General features: G+C 39.9%; 2 protein-coding genes across 10 annotated transcripts in view; both read left to right on the top strand.

The window, feature by feature from the left end:
• TMOD2 (tropomodulin 2) overlaps positions 1-20,305 on the top strand; it is an 85,304-nt gene extending 64,999 nt beyond the window's left edge. For all 5 annotated transcript variants that reach the window (XM_022579489.3, XM_022579490.3, XM_022579491.3 and 2 more), the window contains one exon: positions 15,395-20,305. The gene's annotated coding sequence lies outside the window, so the exon portion shown is untranslated. The remainder of the gene's footprint in view (positions 1-15,394) is intronic.
• Positions 1-21,419, top strand: part of TMOD3 (tropomodulin 3) — a 104,608-nt gene that overhangs the window by 18,222 nt on the left and 64,967 nt on the right. The gene's annotated exons all lie outside the window — the stretch shown is intronic.

The following is a 21,419-nucleotide window of genomic DNA, read 5'->3' as shown; positions in this document are numbered from 1 at the left end:
GAATGGACTTGAGGACATGGAGAGGGGGAAGGGTAAGGTGGGACGAAGTGAGAGAGTGGCATGGACATATATACACTACCAAACGCAAAATAGATAGCAAGTGGGAAGCAGTCGCATAGCACAGGGAGGTCAGCTAGGTGCTTTGTGACCACCTAGAGGGGTGGGATAGGGAGGGTGGGAGGGAGACGCAAGAGGGAGGAGCTATATGTATAGCTGATTCACTGTTATACAGCAGAAACTAACACACCATTGTAAAGCAATTATACCCCAATAAAGATGTTAAAACACACACAAAAAAGACTAGTGTTGATAGCTGTGATATGAGGTGCATAGCAATGGCTTTTTCCAACTCTCAATTTAAAAAAAGTAATCCTACTCTAACAAAAAGAATTTCCTTCACAAGTTTTCTTTTTTCTCTTCTTTTGCTCCTTCCCTTCTCCTTTCTCTTTGATGTATCCTCTCAGCTTTTTTTTTTTCTCTCCTCCTCTTCCACCCTCAACTGTTTTCATTTACGTTAATTCAGTAATTCAGTAATTCAACTTGTGTTTTGCCCCATCCTGTTCAAGGTATTGTCTTAGGCTCATGGTGAATACAGACATAGAAGACATGTTTTTTGTCTGGGAGCCTACTCCCTCTGAGATTAGGCGTGTGTACTTGTTTATAGTTCAGAGCACTGTAAGAGTTGTCTGTAGGGAATAAAATCTTGCGGGAGGAGTTCAGATGGAGAGATCTTCTACAGTTCTCGGGGTAGGAAGCAAGTGAAGTCATCTTTTTCCCACTCATTGGTCATCTGTTTTTCCCCAGGCTGTACTCTCTGTACTGTTTGAGTGTGTTTATGACATATCTACATAGAATATAGTACAATTTCATAAATTAATTTATTTGGAACTTTGAGTGAGCTGGCTATATGAAAATCAGTTAGGTCTGAGCAGTATTCTAGGGAGGATGAGAGGTGGTGAAGATGAAAATAAACCTGGATAGAGGCACAGAGGAGGACTCAGTAAGACAGTAGAAAGGATCTCGGTGGTTTTCAGGTGTCTGTCTGACGTACAGTGCTCTTGTTATTAGGATGCATTATCTTTTAAAGTTCAAATTAGCTAGAAAATTATGCCAGCTTTTCAATTGTTCTTTTTCCATCCAGAGGTCTTTATTTATTTTTTTAACATCTTCATTGGAGTATAATTGCTTTACAATGGTGTGTTAGTTTCTGCTGTATAACAAAGTGAATCAGCTATACATATATCCCCATATCTCCTCCCTCTTGCGTCTCCCTCCCACCCTCCCTATCCCACCCCTCTAGGTGGCCACAAAGCACCAAGCTGATCTCCCTGTGCTATGCGGCTGCTTCCCACTAGCTATCTATTTTACATTTGGTAGTGTATATATGTCCATGCCACTCTCTCACTTCGTCCTAGCTTACCCTTCCCCCTCCCCATGTCCTCAGGTCCATTCTCTACATCTGCGTCTTTATTCTGGTCCTGCCCTTAGGTTCTTCAGAATCATTCTTTTTTTTTTTTTTTTTTTTTTTAGATTCCATATATATGTGTTAGCATACCGTATTTGTTTTTCTCTTTCTGACTTACTTCACTCTGTATGACAGTCTCTAGGTCCATCCACCTCACTACAAATAACTCAATTTCGTTTCTTTTTATATTCCTGAGTAATATTTCATTGTATATATGTGCCATATCTTCTTTATCCATTCATCTGTTGATGGACACCTGGGTTGCTTCCATGTCCTGTATATTGTAAGTAGAGCTGCAGTGCACATTTGGGTACATGACTCTTTTTGAATTATGGTTTTCTCAGGGTATATGCCCAGTAGTGGGATTGCTGGGTCATATGATAGTTATATTTTTAGTTTTTTAAGGATCCTCCATACTGTTCTCCATAGTGGCTGTATCAATTTACATTCCCACCGACAGTGCAAGAGGGTTCCCTTTTCTCTACACCCCCTCCAGCATTTATAGTTTGTAGATTTTTTGATGATGGCCATTCTGACTGGTGTGAGGTGATACCTCATTGTGGTTTTGATTTGCATTTCTCTAATGATTAGTGATGTTGAGCATCCTTTCACGTGTTTGTTGGCAATCTGTATATCTTCTTTGGAGAAATGTGTGTTTAGGTCTTCTGCCTATTTTTGGATTGGGTTATTAGTTTTTTTGATATTGAGCTGCATGAGCTGCTTGTAAATTTTGGAGATTAATCCTTTGTCAGTTGCTTCATTTGCAAATATTTTCTCCCACTCAGAGTTGTCTTTTGGTCTTGTTTATGGTTTCCTTTGCTGACGAAAGCTTTGAAGTTTCATTAGGTCCCATTTGTTTATTTTTGTTTTTATTTCCATTTCTCTAGGAGGTGGGTCAAAAAGCATCTTGCTGTGATTTATGTCATAGAGTGTTCTGCCTATGTTTTCCTCTAAGAGTTTGATAGTGTCTGGCCTTACATTTAGGTCTTTAATCCATTTTGAGTTTATTTTTGTTTATGGTGTTAGGGAGTGTTCTAATTTCATTCTTTTACATGTAGCTGTCCAGTTTTCACAGCACCGCTTATTAAAGAGGCTGTCTTTTCTCCATTGTATATCCTTGCCTCCTTTGTCATAGATTAGTTGACCATAGGTTCATGGGTTTATCTCTGGGCTTTCTATCCTGTTCCATTGATCTATATTTCTGTTTTTGTGCAGTACCCTACTGTCTTGATTACTGTAGCTTTGTAGTATAGTCTGAAGCCAGGGAGTCCGATTCCTCCAGCTCCGTTTTTTTCCCCTCAAGACTGCTTTGGCTATTCAGGGTGTTTTGTGTCTCCATACAAATTTTAAGATTTTTTTGTTCTAGTTCTGTAAAAAATGCCATTGGTAATTTGATAGGGATTGCATTGAATCTGTAGATAGCTTTGGGTAGTATAGTCATTTTCACAGTATTGATTCTTCCAGTCCAAGAACATGGTATATCTTCTTCATCTGTTTGTGTCATCTTTGATTTCTTTCATCAGTGTCTTATAGTTTTCTGAGTACAGGTCTTTTACCTCCTTAGATAGGTTCATTCCTAGGTATTTTATTCTTTTTGTTGCAGTGGTGAATGGAATTGTTTCCTTAATTTCTCTTTCAGATCTTTCATTGTTAGTGTATAGGAATGCAAGAGATTTCTGTGCATTAATTTTGTATCCTGCAACTTTACCAAATTCATTGATTAGCTCTAGTAGTTTTCTGGTGGCATCTTTAGGATTCTCTGTGTATAGTATCATGTCATCTGCAAACAGTGACAGTTTTACTTCTTCTTTTCCAATTTCTATTCCTTTAATTTCTTTTTTTCTCTGATTGCCGTGGCTAGGACTTCCAAAACTATGTTGAATAATAGTGGTGAGAGTGGACATCCTTGTCTCGTTCCTGATCTTAGAGGAAATGCTTTCAGTTTTTCACCATTGAGAATTGATGTTTGCTGTGGGTTTGTCGTATATGGCCTTTATTATGTTGAGGTAGGTTCCCTCTGTGCCCACTTTGTAGAGAGTTTTTATCATAAATGGGTGTTGAATTTTGTCAAAAGCTTTTTCTGCATCTATTGAGATGATCATATGGTTTTTATTCTTCAGTTTGTTAATATGGTGTATCACATTGGTTGATTTGCGTATATTGAAGAGTACTTGCATCCCTGGGATAAATCCCACCTGATCATGGTGTATAATCCTTTTAATGTGTTGTTGGATTCTGTTTGCTAGTATTTTGTTGAGGATTTTTGTATCTATATTCATCAGTGATATTGGTCTGTAATTTTCTTTTTTTGTAATATCTTTGTCTGCTTTTGGTATCAGGGTGATGGTGGTCTCATAGAATGAGTTTGGGAGTGTTCCTTCCTCTGCAGTTTTTTGGAAGAGTTTGAGAAGGATGGGTGTTGGCTCTTCTCTAAATGTTTGATGGAATTCACCTGTGAAGCCATCTGGTCCTGGACTTTTGTTTGTTGGAAGATTTTTAATCACAGTTTCAATTTCATTACTTGTGATTGGTCTGTTCATATTTTCTATTTCTTCCTGGTTCAGTCTTGGAAGGTTATACCTTTCTAAGAATTTGTACGTTTCTTCCAGGTTGTCCATTTTATTGGCATAGAGTTGCTTGTAGTAGTCTCTTATGATGCTTTGTATTTCTGTAGTGTCCGTTGTAACTTCTCCTTTTTCATTTCAAATTTTATTGATTTCAGTTCTCTCCCTCTTTTTCTTGATGAGTCTGGCTAATGGTTTATTAATTTTATCTTCTCAAAGAACCAGCTTTTAGTTTTATTGATCTGTGCTATTGTTTTCTTTGTTTCTATTTCATTTATTTCTGCTTTGATTTTTATGATTTCTTTCTTTCTGCTAAGTTTGGATTTTGTTTGTTCTTCTTTCTATAGTTCCTTTAGTTGTAAGGTTAGATTGTTTATTTGAGATTTTTCTTGTTTCTTGAGGTAGGATTTTATTGCTCTGAATTTCCCTGTTAGAACTGCTTTTGCTGCATCCCATAGGTTTTGGATCATTGTGTTTTTGTTGTAATTTGACTCTAGGTATTTTATGATTTCCTCTTTGATTTCTTCAGCGATCTCTTGGTTATTAAGTAACATATTGTTTAGCCTCATGTGTTTGTGCTTTTTACGTTTTTCTCCCTGTAACTGATTTCTAATCTCATAGTGTTGTGGTCAGAAAAGATGCTTGATATGATTTCAATTTTCTTAAATTTACTGAGGCTTGATTTGTGACCCAAGATGTGATCTATCCTGGAGAATGTTCTGTGTGCACTTGAGAAGAAAGTGTAATCTAGTCTTTTTGGATGGAATGTCCTATAAATATCAATTAAATCTATCTGGTCTGTTGTGTCATTTAAAGCTTCTGTTTCCTTATTAATTTTCTGTTTGGATGATCTGTCTGTTGGTGTAAGTGAGTTGTTAAAAGTCCCCCACTATTATTGCATTACTGTTGATTTCCTCTCCTGTATCTGTTAGCAGTTGCCTTATGTATTGGGGTGCTCCTATGTTGGGTGCATATATATTTATAATTGTTATATCTTCTTCTTGGATTGATCCCTTGATCATTATGTAGTGTCCTTCCTTGTTTCTCGTAACAGTCTTTATTTTAAAGTCTACTTTATCTAATATGAGTATTGCTACTCCAGCTTTCTTTTGATTTCCATTTGCGTGGAATATCTTTTTCCATCCCCTCACTTTCAGTCTGTATGTGTCCCTAGGTCTGAAGTGGGTCTCTGGTAGACAGCATATATATGGGTCTTGTTTTTTTATCCATTCCGTGAGCCTGTGTCTTTTGGTTGGAGCATTTAATCCATTCACATTTAAGGTAATTATTGATATGTATGTTTCTATTCCCATTTTCTTAATTGTTTTGGTTTTGTTATTGTAGGTCTTTTCCTTCCCTTGTGTTTCTTTCCTAGAGAAGTTCCTTTAGCATCTGTTTTAAAGCTGGTTTGGTGGTGCTGAATTCTCTTAGCTTTTGCTTGTCTGTAAAGGTTTAAATTTCTCTGTTGAATCTGAATGAGATCCTTGCTGGGTAGAGTAATCTTGGTTGTAGCTTTTTCCCTTTCATCACTTTAAATATGTCCTGCCAGTCCCTTCTGGCTTGCAGAGTTTCTGCTGAACTTGCCTCTTCCACCTCAGAGGCACAGGCCTGACAGCCAGCTGGAGCACCAAGACCCTATCAGCCACATGGCCAGATATGTGGGGAGTTTCTTGCCTTTTGGGAAGTCTGAGGTCTTCTGCCAGCATTCAGTAGGTTTTCTGTAGGAGTTGTTCCACATGTAGATGTATTTCTGATGTATTTGTGGGGAGGAAGATGATCTCCATGTCTTACTCCTCCGCCATCTTGAAGGTCTCCCCTTCAGTTGTTCTTAAATTTAAATATATATGACTCTGTCTTGATAAAAATAGTTGAGAGCCTTTTTCCTTAGGCTGTGATAGTGGTCAAAGCACTATTGTCCTTCCTTGCTGACATTCGATTTACATGCCTTACTCTTTCTCAGTCATTTTTATATCTGACCCTCTAAAATGACAACTATAAAATCATTAGGAGGAAAATGGTAAAGAAAACAGAAAATTCTACTGAACTTCTCATAGTCCATTAGGTACGTATTGAAATTGTGAAGAATCAAACTTGATTTGCCATTTATGAAAAATTAAACATGAACAGATACAATTATATCTATCTACCTATGTACATCTGTAATCCATTAGGTGATTTGCAATAATGAAGGAATAGAGATGTCAGTAATCCAAAGTGGAAAGTAATTGAACATGTGGAGGGTGGTATTCTAGAATTTCATTTGAAACAAAATCATTATATCTTTTTTTTTTTTTTTTTGCGATACATGGTTCTCTCACTGTTGTGGCCTCTCCCATTGCAGAGCACAGGCTCCGGACGCACAGGCTCAGTGAGCCCGCTCCACGGCATGTGGGATCCTCCCGGACCGGGGCACGAACCCATGTCCTCTGCATCAGCAGGCGGACTCCCAACCACTGCGCCACCAGGGAAGCCCTAAAATCATTATACCTTGAAGCAGAGTGCTACTTTGTATTGTTTTACTGAGGTGTAATTAACATTCAGTAAAATGCACATATCGTAAGTGTCCAGTTCAAGGAGTTCTGCCAATTTTATACACTGTAACTTCTACCAAAAGAGATAGAAAATATTTTTATCACCATAGAAACTACCCTCATGCCTCTTTCCAGCCATTTTCCTCACCCACCCTCCGAAAGGTTACCACTTTCTTACTCTGTATTTCTGACACCATAGGTTTGTTTTGCTTAGTCTTGGACTTGACATAAATAGAGTCATACAGTAGTATGTGCTTTTTTGTGTCTGCCTCTTTCCTGTAACATGATGTTTCTGAGATTTATCTGTGTTGTGTTTATCAGTCGTTTGTTCTCTTTTATTGATGAATAGTATTCCATTGTATGAATATACCACAATTTGTTTATCTCATTTCTTATTTTTTTTTAAAAATTATTTATTTATTTATTATTTATTTTTGGCTGCGTTAGGTGTTTGTTGCTGTGTGCAGGCTTTCTCTAGTTGTGGTGAGCGGGGGATTCTCTTCATTGTGGTGCACAGCCTTCTCGTTGCGGTGGCTTCTCTTATTGCAGAGCATGGGCTTTAGGCACGTGGGCTTCAGTAGTTGTGCCTCCTGGCTGTATAGTGCAGGCTCAGCAGCTGTGGTGCATGGGTTTAGTTGCTCCACGGCATGTGGGATCTTCCCGGACCAGGGCTCAAACCCGTGTCCCCCATATTGGCAGGCGGATTCTTAACCACTCCGCTCTCAGGGAAACCCTACACAATTTTTTAAAAATTTTGTTTATTTGGCCGCACCAGGTGTTAGTTGCGGCACGCGGGATCTTCCTTGCCATGTGCAGGATCTTTTGGTTGCGGCATGCAGGATCTTTAGTTGCTGCATGTGAACTGTTAGTTGCTGCAAGTGGAATCTAGTTCCCTGACCAGGGATCGTACCAGGCCCCCTGCATTGGGAGCGCAGAGTCTTAGCCCCTGGGCCACTAGGGAAGTCCCCAAATTTTAATTTTTAATGTTGCCACATTTTAGTGCTGTCAGCCTTTTTTTTTAGCCATACTAGAGGATGTAAAATGGTACCTCATTATGGTTTTAAGTTGCATTTTCCTGTCGATTAAGGCCGTTGAATGCTTTATCATGTGCTAATTAGCTCTCCTTTATTTTCTTTTGTGAAGCATCTGTTCAAGTCTTGCCTGTTTTTTTCATTGGGTGGTTCATCTTTTTATTGTTGTTTGCAGGAGTTCTTTATATATTCTGAGTACAGGTCTTTTGTCTGGTACGTGTGTTGGAGATTTTTTTTAACCTAGGCTTTGGCTTTTCTATTTATTTTCTTAATGATGTGATGAGCAGAAATTTTTTATGGAGTCATTTTATTAACTTTTAATTTTATGGTTAGTGTTTTTTTATGCCAATCCCCAGGGTTGCAAAGCTTTCTTTAAAAAAAGCTTTTCTTGGGCTTCCCTGGTGGCACAGTGGTTGAGAGTCCACCTGCCGATGCAGTGGACACGGGTTCGTGCCCTGGTCTGGGAAGATCCCACATGCCGCGGAGCGGCTGGGCCTGTGAGCCATGGCCGCTGAGCCTGTGCGTCCGGAGCCTGTGCTCCTCAACGGGAGAGGCCAGAATAATGAGAGGCCCGTGTACCGCAAAAAAAAAAAAAAAAAAAAAAGCTTTTCTTCTTTAAAGCTTTCTTTTTCTAGGTTTTAGATCTTTGTTCCATCTCAGATTAATTTTTGTGTTATGATGGGAGGTAGGGGTTTAGGTTTATTTTCCTTTCATACAGATATCCATTCGTTCCAGCAACATAGGTTAAAAAATCCTTGCCATTAGATTGACTTGGCAACTTAATTGAAAATAAGATGAGCTACTTTGTAATTTAGTTTTGCTTATATTGTCAGTTTCTTAAGAAGGGTCCTGTATCTTTAAAACAAACAAAGCAATAACTTTTATGCACCTCTTCCATACTGCAGCTAGACTGAGATTGATCTAGGGCTAGTTACCATGTATTTCCTGATGGAGGTGCTAATAATGAATTTGAATTTTATTTTATTTATTTTTTGGCCACACCACGGGGCATGTGGGATGTTAGTTCCCGATCCCTGTGCCCCCTGTAGTGGAAGCACAGAGTCTTAACCACTGGACCTCCAGGGAAGTCCCTAAGTTTTAATTTTAAATGGCTTTTCTGTTGGTTGAGTTAATGGAGCCGATCTCATTTCAGTAGAAGTTGCACCCTGAGCAAGCTATAGAGAGCTTAATATTTTCCTGTTTATTGACTTGGTCAAAATAGATGTAAATATATATATACATATAAAACCCATGCATTTTAGTTTTCATCTTTCTACTGCACTACTCCAGTCCAATCCTTTTTTTTTTTTTTTTTTTTTTTTGCGGTACGCGGGCCTCTCACTGTTGTGGCCTCTCCTGTTGCGGAGCACAGGCTCTGGACGTGCAGGCTCAGTGGCCATGGCTCACGGGCCCAGCCGCTCCACGGCATGTGGGATCTTCCCGGACCGGGGCACGAACCCGTGTCCCCTGCATTGGCAGGCGGACTCTCAACCACTGCGCCACCAGGGACGCCCCAGTCCAATCCTTTTTGACACAGTTCCTGAATTTGTCTTGGAACAGTTTCTAAGGAGACAGGTTGGTTCTTTTTTCTTCCAGACTTTATTGACTGATAACACAATACAATGATAACATTTTTAAAAGAACGTCAGCTTAACCATGTTACTCTAATGTAACTGTTTCATTTTTCCTCATTTCCTTCCAGGCTTTGTTCATCCACATACCTATTTTTGTATGGTTGAAATCATAGTGTACATGTGCTTTTCTGTGATAACCAGTGGACATAGTGTTCTGTATGTGGGTCACCCTTGTTAGTAAAGATAAATAAAGCTGGAGATGGAGATGAGACCCCTAGGGGACTTAGCAGTGGGAAATCTTGAATCCAAAGCTTAATTAAAATTGAAGTCGAACAAAGTTAAGATTTTCAAAGACAGGGTTACCGTTCCATGGAAATGCAGGACAACTTTGGTTTCCTTATTCTCTCTCTCTCTCTTTTTTTAATGTATAACAGCTTTATTGAAATGTAATTCACATATACAATTCACCCATTTACAGCGTACAAGAAAATGGATTTCAGTATATTCACAGAGTTGTGCAACCATCACCACAGTTCATTTTGGAACATTTTCATCACACCCAAAAGAAACCCCTGGGACTTCCCTGACAGTCCAGTGGTTACGACTCCAAGCTCCCAATGTAGGGGGAGTGGGTTTGATCCCTGGTCGGGGAACTAAGATCCTACATGCCACGTGCCGTGGCCAAATAAATAAATATCAATAAATTAAAAGAAAAGAACCCCCTTGACCATTAACAGTCACTACCTACTTCCTCCCAACACCCCTAGCCATAGGCAACCATTCTGCTTTTTGTCTCTATGAATTTGCCTATTCTGGACATTTCATATAAATGGAATCATACAATATATAGTCTTTTGTGACGGGCCTCTTTCACCATTATACTCTTATAGTTTGCTCTGAGAATCATATTATGAGGTAGGTTCCTCCACAGATGTGCACACTTTTTGACCTGTAGAGAGATACACTCCCTTTGGTACATACGCTCAAACACTTACACCTACTCACTAAGGGAGGAACACAAACACACCAAGATGAACTTACAAACTAAGGTAATTCATAGATGGAGATAACCCTTTACAAATAAATAGTTTCATATCTGGGCATATCTAAGCACTAATATCACTACACGTACGCACATGTGAACACAACTCCTGAAGCATATGTGAGAAAATGGGTGAGAATATGATAAACTGGGAGGAAAAGAGGCCTGAGTGGACAAGAGTGAATGAGAGTGTGATGGCAAGTTGTGTTTATTTCAAAGTGTATTCTCCTGGTGTTTAAAACACTTTCTAGAGCTCTTCATCTTTTAAACCAGTAGCAATTGTCTGATATGTTTGTATTATTTAATATGTGTATAGACTTGTAGGAAAGATTGTTGAATTAGCTTATTATATAGCAGTCCTTTTGAGCAGGATGTTATTAACTGTAAAGTAGGGGATTTGCACATGGAAAAGTATAACCAACAAAATATTTTAGTTCCCTGGGTGTGGTGTTATCATTTTAATGAGGAGTTGTTAAGGAATATTTCCTTGATATGCATACCAGTGAAAAGAGGATACACTGTAATGTATACAAACGTATACGTTATAAGTCTGACATCTTCAGGCAACCCTTACCCTGGAGCAAGTGTGGCAAGATTTGATATAACCCCAGGATTTATTTCTGTTTATGGTGGGCGATTATTAACCCAAGTTAGTATTCTTAAAGAATTGTTCCTTTTTTTTCTTTCTTTTGTCTTTAATGGCCACTGGCATGCTTGCTTGGCTTGAGGGTGGGATTAGGGGGTGGGGTGGGTTTAGAGGGGTGGGGAGATGGGGAAGAAAGTTTAATTTGATTGGGAAATATCAATAAATGATTATTTAAAAGTCAGCCCCCCACTTTTTTTCCACTCCTTTGTCCCAAAGATCTACAGTTTCTTAGAGAAAATCACAGAACCATACACAGAAATGGACCTCGACAGATTTGCACATTTTTATCTCTGCAAAGCCTTCTGTGCAGCTCGGCCCTTCTGTCAGCTATCAGCACACCCTCTACACCTGCTTTTTCTTTGCCACTTTTCTGGAGCCCCCCTTACTCCTCGTCAAATGATCTCACTTCGTACTCTCCTAAGATATCAGACGACATCGCAAGTGAACTGCTGGATATAGTTTGCTCCCCACCACAGGACAGCCCTTGTCACTGCATTCAGCTTCTTAGTTAGCCTTCCCATCTGCCATATCCTCTTTTCTATCTTTTCCCACTGCCAGATAGGAATTCTGGCTTATAACTCCTTTTGAATGGGATACCAGGGGAGCCTCTTCAAAGAAATGTTCTAACTGGTCCCTGAAAGATGTGAAAGAATTTGAACATGAAAAAAGGTAGAAAAGGATATTTCACATGTAACGAACAGTGTAGTCTGAGCGCTGGAGGCAGAAGAGCCGGGAACTGTATTTACTTCTTTGGCTATGATCCAGGGTGTGTGAAGGTCATGCCTTCCCCTTTACTTGACTTTTCTTCCTCTTTTCCCTGGCTACCTTCCCATCCTCCTTCCACCCCTTTTTAGCATGTCCTTTGATGTCTTTGCTTAGATATTGCTCCTCCCCACTTCTCTCTGGCTAAATCTATCCTTCCCTGAGCACCCATAGCGATCTCTGAACTTCTGTATCACTAATTGCCGGTCCCATTCTTTTGTCAGTTAAATATGTATTGCCTTGATTTAAAAGGGAAAAAAAAGCTTTATGTGCATGTCTCATTTTCCCAAATAGAGTTTATTAATCAAGGTTCTTAGGTCTCAGGGAACACCACCCATTTAAGCTAGGCTACTAGAAGATATGGCAGCCGGGCTGGGAGTTGTAGTGGGTTTTTACCCTGTTAAGGCAGCTGTGCTCCTTAAAATGAACTACAGCTGGAACCCAGAGCAGGCACTTGGAAAGTCCCTGTCCTTTCTCCCTCTGCCTGCAGTTTTGCATGGACTGTCTTCGGCTTCTTTCTGTGTCTCTGCTTCATTCCAGAACAGTAGTTTGGATTTTTTTAAATACTGTGCATAACACTATTATCTATCTTGATTACTGAGTTTCTTGGCACCCTCTTAAATCTTGCACCTGAGGCAAATGCCCCAGCGCTGCTCCATCCCCTCCTTTATAGACTGGCTTTCTCTACTCTCTCTTGCTTTCTTTCTCTCTTCTGCTTTCACCTTAGCTTCAGCTTAAATGTGACTTTATCTTGCTGTGATGCTGCCTCCAGACTGGATGATATATGATCTCTCGGCTTAGGTTTTGTTTCTCAGCTTTCCAAATTCCTGGGGAAGAACTGGCTTTGATGTATCTTGCTTGGGCTAGGAGTACTGCCTGTACCGAATATCTGTGAGGGAGGGGCATTGTTATGGTTGTGTACTTCACAGGGCCTGGGGTAAGGGTCCCAGAGAAGGCGGTTTAGGGTTGGTCATCCCCAAACATGCTTACTTTAGTACCAGAGGTCAGAGGGAAGTGACCATGTCATTGTTTTTGTATCTGCACTGCATCTGGCAGATTAACAGCTAAAACGTGGGTGTGCCTCTTTAGTACTTGTTTATTGCTACGACTCCCTGACCATTTGGATTACCTTTGGGCATAACAGGCTAATCAGAGAAATATTTTTTAAATAAATTTATTTATTTATTTAGGCTGCATTGGGTCTTTGTTGCTGCAGGTGGGCTTTCTCTAGATGCGGCGAGCGGGGGCTTCTCTTCGTTGTGGTGCATGGGCTTCTCATTGCGGTGGCTTCTCTTGTTGCGGAACCTGGGCTTTAGGCATGCAGGCTTCAGTACCTGTGGTGCGCGGGCTCAGTAGTTGTGGCGCACGGGCTTAGTTGTTCTGCGGCAAGTGGGATCTTCCCGGACCAGGGATTGAACCCTTGTCCCCTGCATTGGCAGGCAGATTCTTAACCACTGGGCCACCAGGGAAGTCCCAGAGATTTTTTTTCTTTTCGGTACGCGGGCCTCTCACTGTTGTGGCCTCTCCCGCCGTGGAGCACAGGCCCCAGATGTGCACGCTCAGCGGCCGTGGCTCACGGGCCCAGCCACTCCGCGGCATGTGGGATCTTCCCGGACAGGGGCACGAACCCGTGTCCCCTGCATCGGCAGGCAGACTCTCAACCACTGCACCACCAGGGAAGCCCCCAAAGATATTTTTAATATTAAAAATATTACCAAAATTTGTTTTATCATCATTTGAAAGATTTCTAATTTTAGAGCAAATTAACTATTTTTTAAAACATTTTTGAAATTTATTTTCTAGTTCAGAAAGAATAGAGGAGTAGAATATTGATAATCAGGGCTTCCCTGCTCCCAATGCAGGGTCCCTGGGTTTGATCCCTGGTCAGGGAGCTGGATCCCACATGCATGCCACAACGAAGAGTTCGCATGCCACAACTAAGGAGCCCATGAGCTGCAACTAAGGAGCCCGCCTGCCTCAACTAAGACCTGGTGCAACCAAATAAATAAATACTAAAAAAATAAAAAATAATAAGTTCCTGTCCTTAAAGGGCTCACAGCCTGTGAAGAAGATACGTATTAAGCAACTGATTATGATGAGATAAATGTGGATAGAAGTGTAGGCAAAGTGGTGACTTAACACCTCTCTTCTTCTCTTGCTTTCTTTGTACATTCGTTGTCTCTCATTTTTTTATATTCCCTTTTTTAGTCTTCATTGCTCTCACCCAGTCTTTGCAATTAATTGTCTGGATTATATGGATCTCAGTATGGTAATATCTTATTTACCTAGTATGAAATAATGAAGTATTCCTTAAAAATGAATTTTGAAGATAATGACTTTATTGGCTAAAATTTATTGAACCCTTGCTCTGTGTCAAAACTGTTCTAATTGATTTATATGTATTCATTTAATGAATTAATGTATCAGCCCCATGAGATAGGTACTATTATTATTCTCATTTTAAAAACAGAGAGACAAAATGTAGTTTACTGTCTTGCCTAAGATTAAGAAGTGAAATATCTGTAAGAAGATTGAGATCTTTTTTAAAAATCTATTTTAAATGTCATTTTTGGTAAAATGCATTATAAAGCTTTTCCTGGTCTTCTTAAATGAAGTTCTTCAAACTTAATTTAACCAAGATGATTTGGAGGATATAGAATTTTGAATTCATTGCATGCATCAGGTGTATTATTCTGTGCTACTGAATTGCCTTCGGAGGTTGTTGCCGTTCATGGACTATTGGTAATTACATTAAATTGTCCCACACTTTAGTGCTTTAGTTACTTTATAGTTTTTCCTTTGCTTTTGCCTCCAGCTGCGGCTTCTTAATTACCAATTACTGTCATATTAGTAACTTGCTTCTGTTAATGTGTGGTGTGTAGTAACGAAAGTAAAAGCATGGTAGAAACTAGGTATTTTATAGAGGCAGTATGATATAGTATAAAAAGAATGGATTTTAGGGTCAGGTTCAAATCTCACATCTACTGTTGACAAAGAAGTTATATATCCTTGAGCAGTCTCTTTATTCTGAGCCTTAGTTTCATCATTTATGAAATGGGGATAGCAATATTTTGCAGAGTTATTATGAGGAGATGTATTTGGTAAAGTAAATACCTGGCAAATAATAGGTATGCAAATAAAAATTGATCCCTTTATTTTTCTCTTCATTATGTTGGAATATGGCATATGGCCTCTTTGTTAATCCGAGAAACTCAGGTAAATGAAAGAAATTGTTTCTAAGATGTAAGAAAGATGTAGACACTTTTATTCTATCACTTAAAAATATTAGTTTACAGTTGGTGTCATAAGTGTTAATTTGAGTATTACCCTAAACTTCTGTTTTGGGTCCTTGTACTAAGCTCTCAGTAACCTCCTCTCCTTCTCTGCATTAAATTAAGTTGCTTTCACTTCTTTCTGGGTGGCTTTCTTGATTTTCCTTGTTTGCTATTAAAGGAAAAATGTCCCTTAGCCCTTTTCAAAAGAACCTATGCCAAGGCAGACCTTATGACACTGGGGGCAATAAACCAAGCTTCTTGGCCAATAACAGTGACTTATGAGACTTCCTTTCTTTCATCAGTTCTGCTTTTTTCAGCTATCTCCATCTTAAATATGAATTTGTTTTTCTTTCTAGCCCCACCCCCTTCCATTTCTCCCTTCTCAGAAACTATCCGCATTAGCTCTATGGTTATTATTTCACTAGTTTTATACGGTTTGGTTTTTATTGTGTGTGTATATGTATTTCTCAAAGGCTATATTTTGATAATTTTTATTATTTATAGGGAACTCTCCTATCTTAATATGATAAAAAATTTGGCACCAGAGGTTTTGCCTTCTGTCTTGAAATTCCAGCAAAAACCTGTGATACCCTCTCCTTACTGGACTGTCAGATGCTTCACCACATGCAAGTACTCCAGCTCAAGTCACCAAAAAAAGTTTTTGAACAATTTTAATGAGGCATAATTTACATATCATAAAAGTCATCCTTTTTAAGTGTACAACTCAGTAATAGCAAATAACATTTTCCTATCAAAAACTCTTCAGCGGGCTTCCCTGGTGGTGCAGTGGTTGAGAGTCCGCCTGCCGATATAGGGGACACGGGTTCGTGCCCCGGTCCGGGAAGATCCCACATGCCGCGGAGCGGCTGGGCCCGTGAGCCATGGCCACTGAGCCTGCACGTCCGGAGCCTGTGCTCCACAACGGGAGAGGCCGCGACGGTGAGAGGCCCGCGTATCGCAAAAAAAAAAAAAAAAAAAGTCTTCAGTGCTGTCTTTAGTCTATAAGAGGATAGTCATCTTTTTGTTCCCAAGGTCATTTATGGTGGGTTGTGTGGTCTTGCTCCTGGCTGCCATGTGGTTACATACACGTACCCCATCTGTTGGTTATTGCTTCTGTTATTCACTCTGGATATCATAGTACTTCATTAACAGTGAGGTTCTCTATAGTTGGGACACTGAGTCAAAGTGGTGGGACACTACCATTTTGTTGAAGAATGGCTCCTTTTTGGCATTAACTGAGGGAACTCATTCTCTCATCTTAGGTATTCTCCACCTGATGAGAATTATACTCCAGGGCCTTCCAGATCTCTCTGATTGGTTCTGTATTCCCCACTTCCCCCTTGAGACATCAAGACATTATGTAAATTTAGGCATGTGCCTCTCCAAACATAACTGCTTCTCCATGTTACTCTGAAAATTAATTCAGTAATTGCTATAGCAAACTTGGTATGCCCCTAGTCCCTTGAAATTGATTAGGGTAGAACGAGTGGTATCCCTAAAAGTCACAAGCGTGCTTTTTCTCCAAAGGTGTATATGAAGTACTTCACTGTGTAGGAGTGGGGCATGGTCCACTGGGGGGCATGCATTGATAGCAGGCGGGGCATCAGACACCTGAATCAATGGCAAGTATTGGGGCTAAATGGTGTGGTGCATCCTGAGTGTTGTTGACCTGCAGAGTGGAAAAGAGGCCAAGTAGGGTTGGAGGAGCTAAGAAGGGCTTTGGAGAAGATGGACTTGAGCTAGTCTTTGAAGGGTATGCAAGTTTGGATAGGATGGAGAAGTGAAATTTGGGGTTGGGGTAGGGAGGATTGTTGAAGAGAAGTGCAGACCATATTGGGAAACAAATGAGGCAAAAATGTAAAAGTGAACTTAGGATATTTGTGACACCCTGAGGAAACCAGCCTGATTAGAGCTGAGGATTCCTAGTAATTCGTAGTGAAAGTAGGAAAGTGGAGTTTTATCAAAATCACAGGAGAAACTGTCAAAATACAAGCACCTAACAAATAAGAAAAAAATTCTTAGCAAAGGAATGAAATGTAAAAGCAGTGTTTCAGGAAGCATAGTCAGGTGACTGTGATCAAGATCGTTAGGGCAGGAAGGCAAGAGCTCAGTCAGGCAAGGAGTTTGCTTGCCCCTAGGAGGAAGGGCTTGGTAAAGCATTGTTTTTTACTTCCTTTCTTTATGAGACTCCAGAAATTTCCCTAGGTACTGGAACTGTTCCTGGGAAGGGGCAGGGTCCAAAAACTCAAGGCTTTGAAGGCCTGCACAGAACTTCAGAAAAGTTATTTCTCTTGATGTTTCCTTAGGGAAAAGGAATAAAACACCCCAAAACTGGCCCCATCCCAGTTTCAGAGTCTCAGTTATATAGGGCCTTTGGGCCCAAGCTGTGGAGCTTTGGAGAATATATAATTATATATCTCTTTAAATGATTCTTACTATTGCTCTCATAGATTGTTAGTCTTTTTTTCCCCTTAATTAATGTTCTGAATCTTTTAATAGGACTCTCTAATGGCTGATGCTTTTCGTTGTTTTGCTTTTCCACCAAAGCACTTTTTGCTATTACCTGGGGGTGGCATGCATAAAGTCAGAGGCAATACTTGTTACTGTTTTTTCGTACACAGCAACAAAACGCAACAAATGATTGAGTTACTATTTAAATTAAAAATAAAATAAATGCACATGATACAAAGCTCAAAAGTGACCACTGGATATCTGGTGAACACTCTCCCTGTATCTTTAGCTCTCTAGTTTGTCTCTGGTTCTTGTGGATCTTTCCAGAGTTATTCCCAAGGCACTTATTTTTAAAAGTTGAGTGATCTTAGACTTTTAGATTTGGAAGGACCATAGGGGTCATTTGTCAACCGTTAGTGTTTCTTGTGGTATAGAGAAAAGTGGGCCAGATTTGAGGAATGGACATGGGTGAATTAATGGGGTTGAGTGACTCCTCTAAAATTTCTTAGAATATCACCATCTGAAACTAAAGCCTTTATGAAGCCTGTTTCCCAAAGGTCTCTTTCCTAAATTCCAAATCTGTTTTTCCAATCTATTTTCCTTGTTCTAAAGTCTTTTTCCTAATATCTTCCAGTACTGTCCTACTCTTGTCTTGGATTTAATATTTAATTAAAATAGAGACAGTAATTAGATACTTTTAAATTTATTTTAAAAAAAGAAAATGAAATAAAGAACAAGACAGAAGTGCATGTGCTGCTTTATACTTCAGTAGTTTTACTGTATTACTAAAATTTATATTTAATTTTGTGATTAAAATTCTTTTGCATTCGTTCTTATGATTTATGATGTATTGGGAATTCATGTTTTCATAGAAACAGTTCTAATTTTATTATGGGAAAATAGGAAATGATCTGTAGAAATTTGCTTTATTTGGCAACTTTCAAGAAAGCATTTATTAATATGGTCATTCCACTTTAACTTCTTTTTCTCTAGTACATAACAACATAGGCCCATGTTTGACTTCATTATTTACTTTTTTTTTTTCTTTTTTTTGCGTTACGCGTGCCTCTCACTGTTGTGGCCTCTCCCGTTGCGGAGCACAGGCTCTGGACGCGCAGGCTCAGCGGCCATGGCTCACTGGCCCAGCCGCTCCGCGGCATGTGGGATCTTCCCGGACCGGGGCACGAACCTGCGTCCTATGCATCGGCAGGCGGACTCTCAACCACTTCGCCACCAGGGAAGCTCATTATTTACTTTTTTTCATTGTTTAATCTGTTCTGGTTTTTCAAGTCACTTTCCTAAAGTATTTCACTTTATTGTTTTTGTGCTTACCTAGCATGATTCAGCTCTCATAGTTTTCCTTTCTACTTATACATTGTTCATGTTGGCAAGTTTGAGTTAGTGTTTTCTTAAGATCATAGACATTAGAGCTACAAGAGACCTGAGGACATTGAGAATGTTCTGGGAATGAAGTGAATAGGCTTCATCTCTTTGCCACTTCTCATCTGTTGATAGTGGCTGCCTAAAGACTGAGGCAGAATTTACCCTGACTGGGGAAAAGTCTGTTTTATTTCCCGTGTCTGGACCTGGAGAAGTCTACTGTCAGAACTAGGACATATCTTGGTTATTCCTCATCTAGCCCAGAAAACTGAGGAGTGAAGTAACTTGCTCAAAGTCACAGAGCCCTTAAGTCCATGGATCTACTGACCCGCAATGCTAGGAGCTAAGTGCTAGGCCTTTTTTCTCCCTAAGAATTCTGGATTTCTTTCTGGATTTTTTGGTTTGTTTTTCCTCTCTGAGTCATAATTGAATTATATTAAGTATAACAACTTGTCACAGTTTGTTGTATCTTCAGGAAAGACTCAGAAGTATTCATCTGGCAGTTTAAAAATAGGCTTTTCCTTATTCTAGGAAAGAAAGGGGCCTTGAGTTACATAGTCTAGCTAAAACTGAGAACTTTCTTTTCACTTATTTTTTTTAAAATACAGATTTATTTATTTATTTGTTTGTTTTTGGCTGCGTTGGGTCCTCATTGCTGTGCACGGGCCCTCTCCAGTTGCGGCAAGCGGGGGCTAATCTTCACTGTGGTGGGCGGGCTTCTCATTGTGGGTGGCCTTCCTTGTTGCAGAGCATGGGCTCTAGGCACACAGGCTTCAGTTGTTGTGGCACACGGGCTCAGTAGTTGTGGCTCGTGGGTTCCAGAGCGCAGGCTTAGCAGTTGTGGCACACGGGCCCAGTTGCTCCACGGCATGTGGGATCCTCCCAGACCAGGGCTCGAACCCGTGTCCCCTGCATTGGCAGGCAGACTCCCAATCACTGCGCCTTCAGATAAGTCCCAGCAGGCAGATTCTTAACCAGTGTGCCACCAGGGAAGTCCTCACTTATTTTTAAGACTGAAAGTTTTCCCATTAAACTTTTAAAACTTATCCTCATTACTATCCAACCAGACCCACCCTCCCAAAAAGGGAGGAAAAGTAGAATTTTATGAGAAAGAGTGAATTTTATTAGAGTGAGATTGTTGGTTCAAAACAAAATCTGGTGTAGAAGGATTAAAACACTAGCAGAGTGAGAGAGATAGGGTAGGGAGGTCCTTTAATAACGTTTTACTTTCAACATTTATCAACTGTACTATTTGACATTTTGGCCAAGATCATGCATTATTTTGCAATTACGAATACAGGTAACACAATACACAAGACAAATAACAATAGTAGCTATATTCTGTATGTATGTTAATATTTATTTTATGATCATTGATTTGGGAAAACTTCATATTAAAAATATATATTCTCTGACATCTTCTACATCTTATGGGTGTATTTTGGTGGTTTAGAATAGTTCTGGTAATTTCTTAGAGCACTTTGTCCCATGTATTACCAAAACCTTAACTTTTTTTAAGACTCTAGAATGCTGGGACAGCTTTCATACGAAATTTTTTTTTTTTTTTTTTTGCGGTACGCAGGCCTCTCACTGCTGTGGCCTCTCCCATTGCAGAGCACAGGCTCCAGACGCGCAGGCTCAGTGGCCATGGCTCACGGGCCCAGCCGCTCCGCGGCACGTGGGATCCTCCCAGACCGGGGCATGAACCCATGTCCCCTGCATCGGCAGGCGGACTCCCAACCACTGCGCCACCAGGGAAGCCCCACACAGAATATTTTGATGCCTTATTAACTGTTAACCAGCAGGTCTGCAAGTATTGCCAACAACAGTTATGTACATCTTCATCAAGTCACGTTTTGTTGAGAATAGTTGATTTTGCCCAGGATCGTTTCCTCATTTGGAGGTATATTTTTCTATATAAACATATTTTCAGTTGAACAGTGATGTACTTCTTAATCCTTTTTTTGTGGCACAATTATTGGTACACAGCGTTGCTAGAGGATAGGGTTCTTCATACCCATGGATGTAAAAAGGGAGTGGAGAAGAGAAGAGACATGCCAGTGAAGGGTTTTTTTCAGTGTGCCACCTGGGCTGTACTCTTATGATGGAAGGTGGCAAGAGAAGGTGTGAGGGAGAATCAGATTTACTTTCACTATATGCCCAGCTTTGCTGATCACCAGTTTTGCATATTGAGACAGCACAGAGGTGTATCCAAAGAAAACTTTAAGTGTTGAGATTGAATCTGCATTTAACATTACATCTACAGTTGAATATTACAATCTCTGTGCCCTATTTTTGCCATGTCTTTGACTCTTATAATCTTTTAAATTCCAGTTTGAGAAACACTTATAAAGTGTTTGTTTGTACAACAATTGTACAATCTGTTTGTACAATTTTCTCAAATTCTTTTCCTCTCCTTCCCGTGGTCCCTTTCCTCTCCCTATGCCCTACCCCGCTCCAGTCCAATGTCTCCTTACCCCAGGACAGCACGTTAAATGTAATAGGCACTTAATAAATATATACAAATACATATTGATCTGAAGATGGGGAAATTGGTAAGGTTGAAAAGAATTTTTCAGAATGAAGGAAAAATTCTGGTCTGAAGCCCAGGAAATTCAGAAGGGTGAAACTGAGGAAAGATGTTGCCGTTCACCGTTTGTTCACTGCATAAAACTCAACTTGATCTCAGCATGATTTC

This window comes from Delphinapterus leucas, chromosome 2 (assembly GCF_059928025.1).
Source record: "Delphinapterus leucas isolate spDelLeu-1000000601 "Yukka" chromosome 2, BTC_Dleu_Yukka2, whole genome shotgun sequence".
In the NCBI taxonomy this organism is placed as follows: Eukaryota; Metazoa; Chordata; class Mammalia; order Artiodactyla; family Monodontidae; genus Delphinapterus; species Delphinapterus leucas.
Note: the sequence above shows the minus strand (reverse complement) of the source record. Positions and strands in the feature narration are given on the sequence as shown.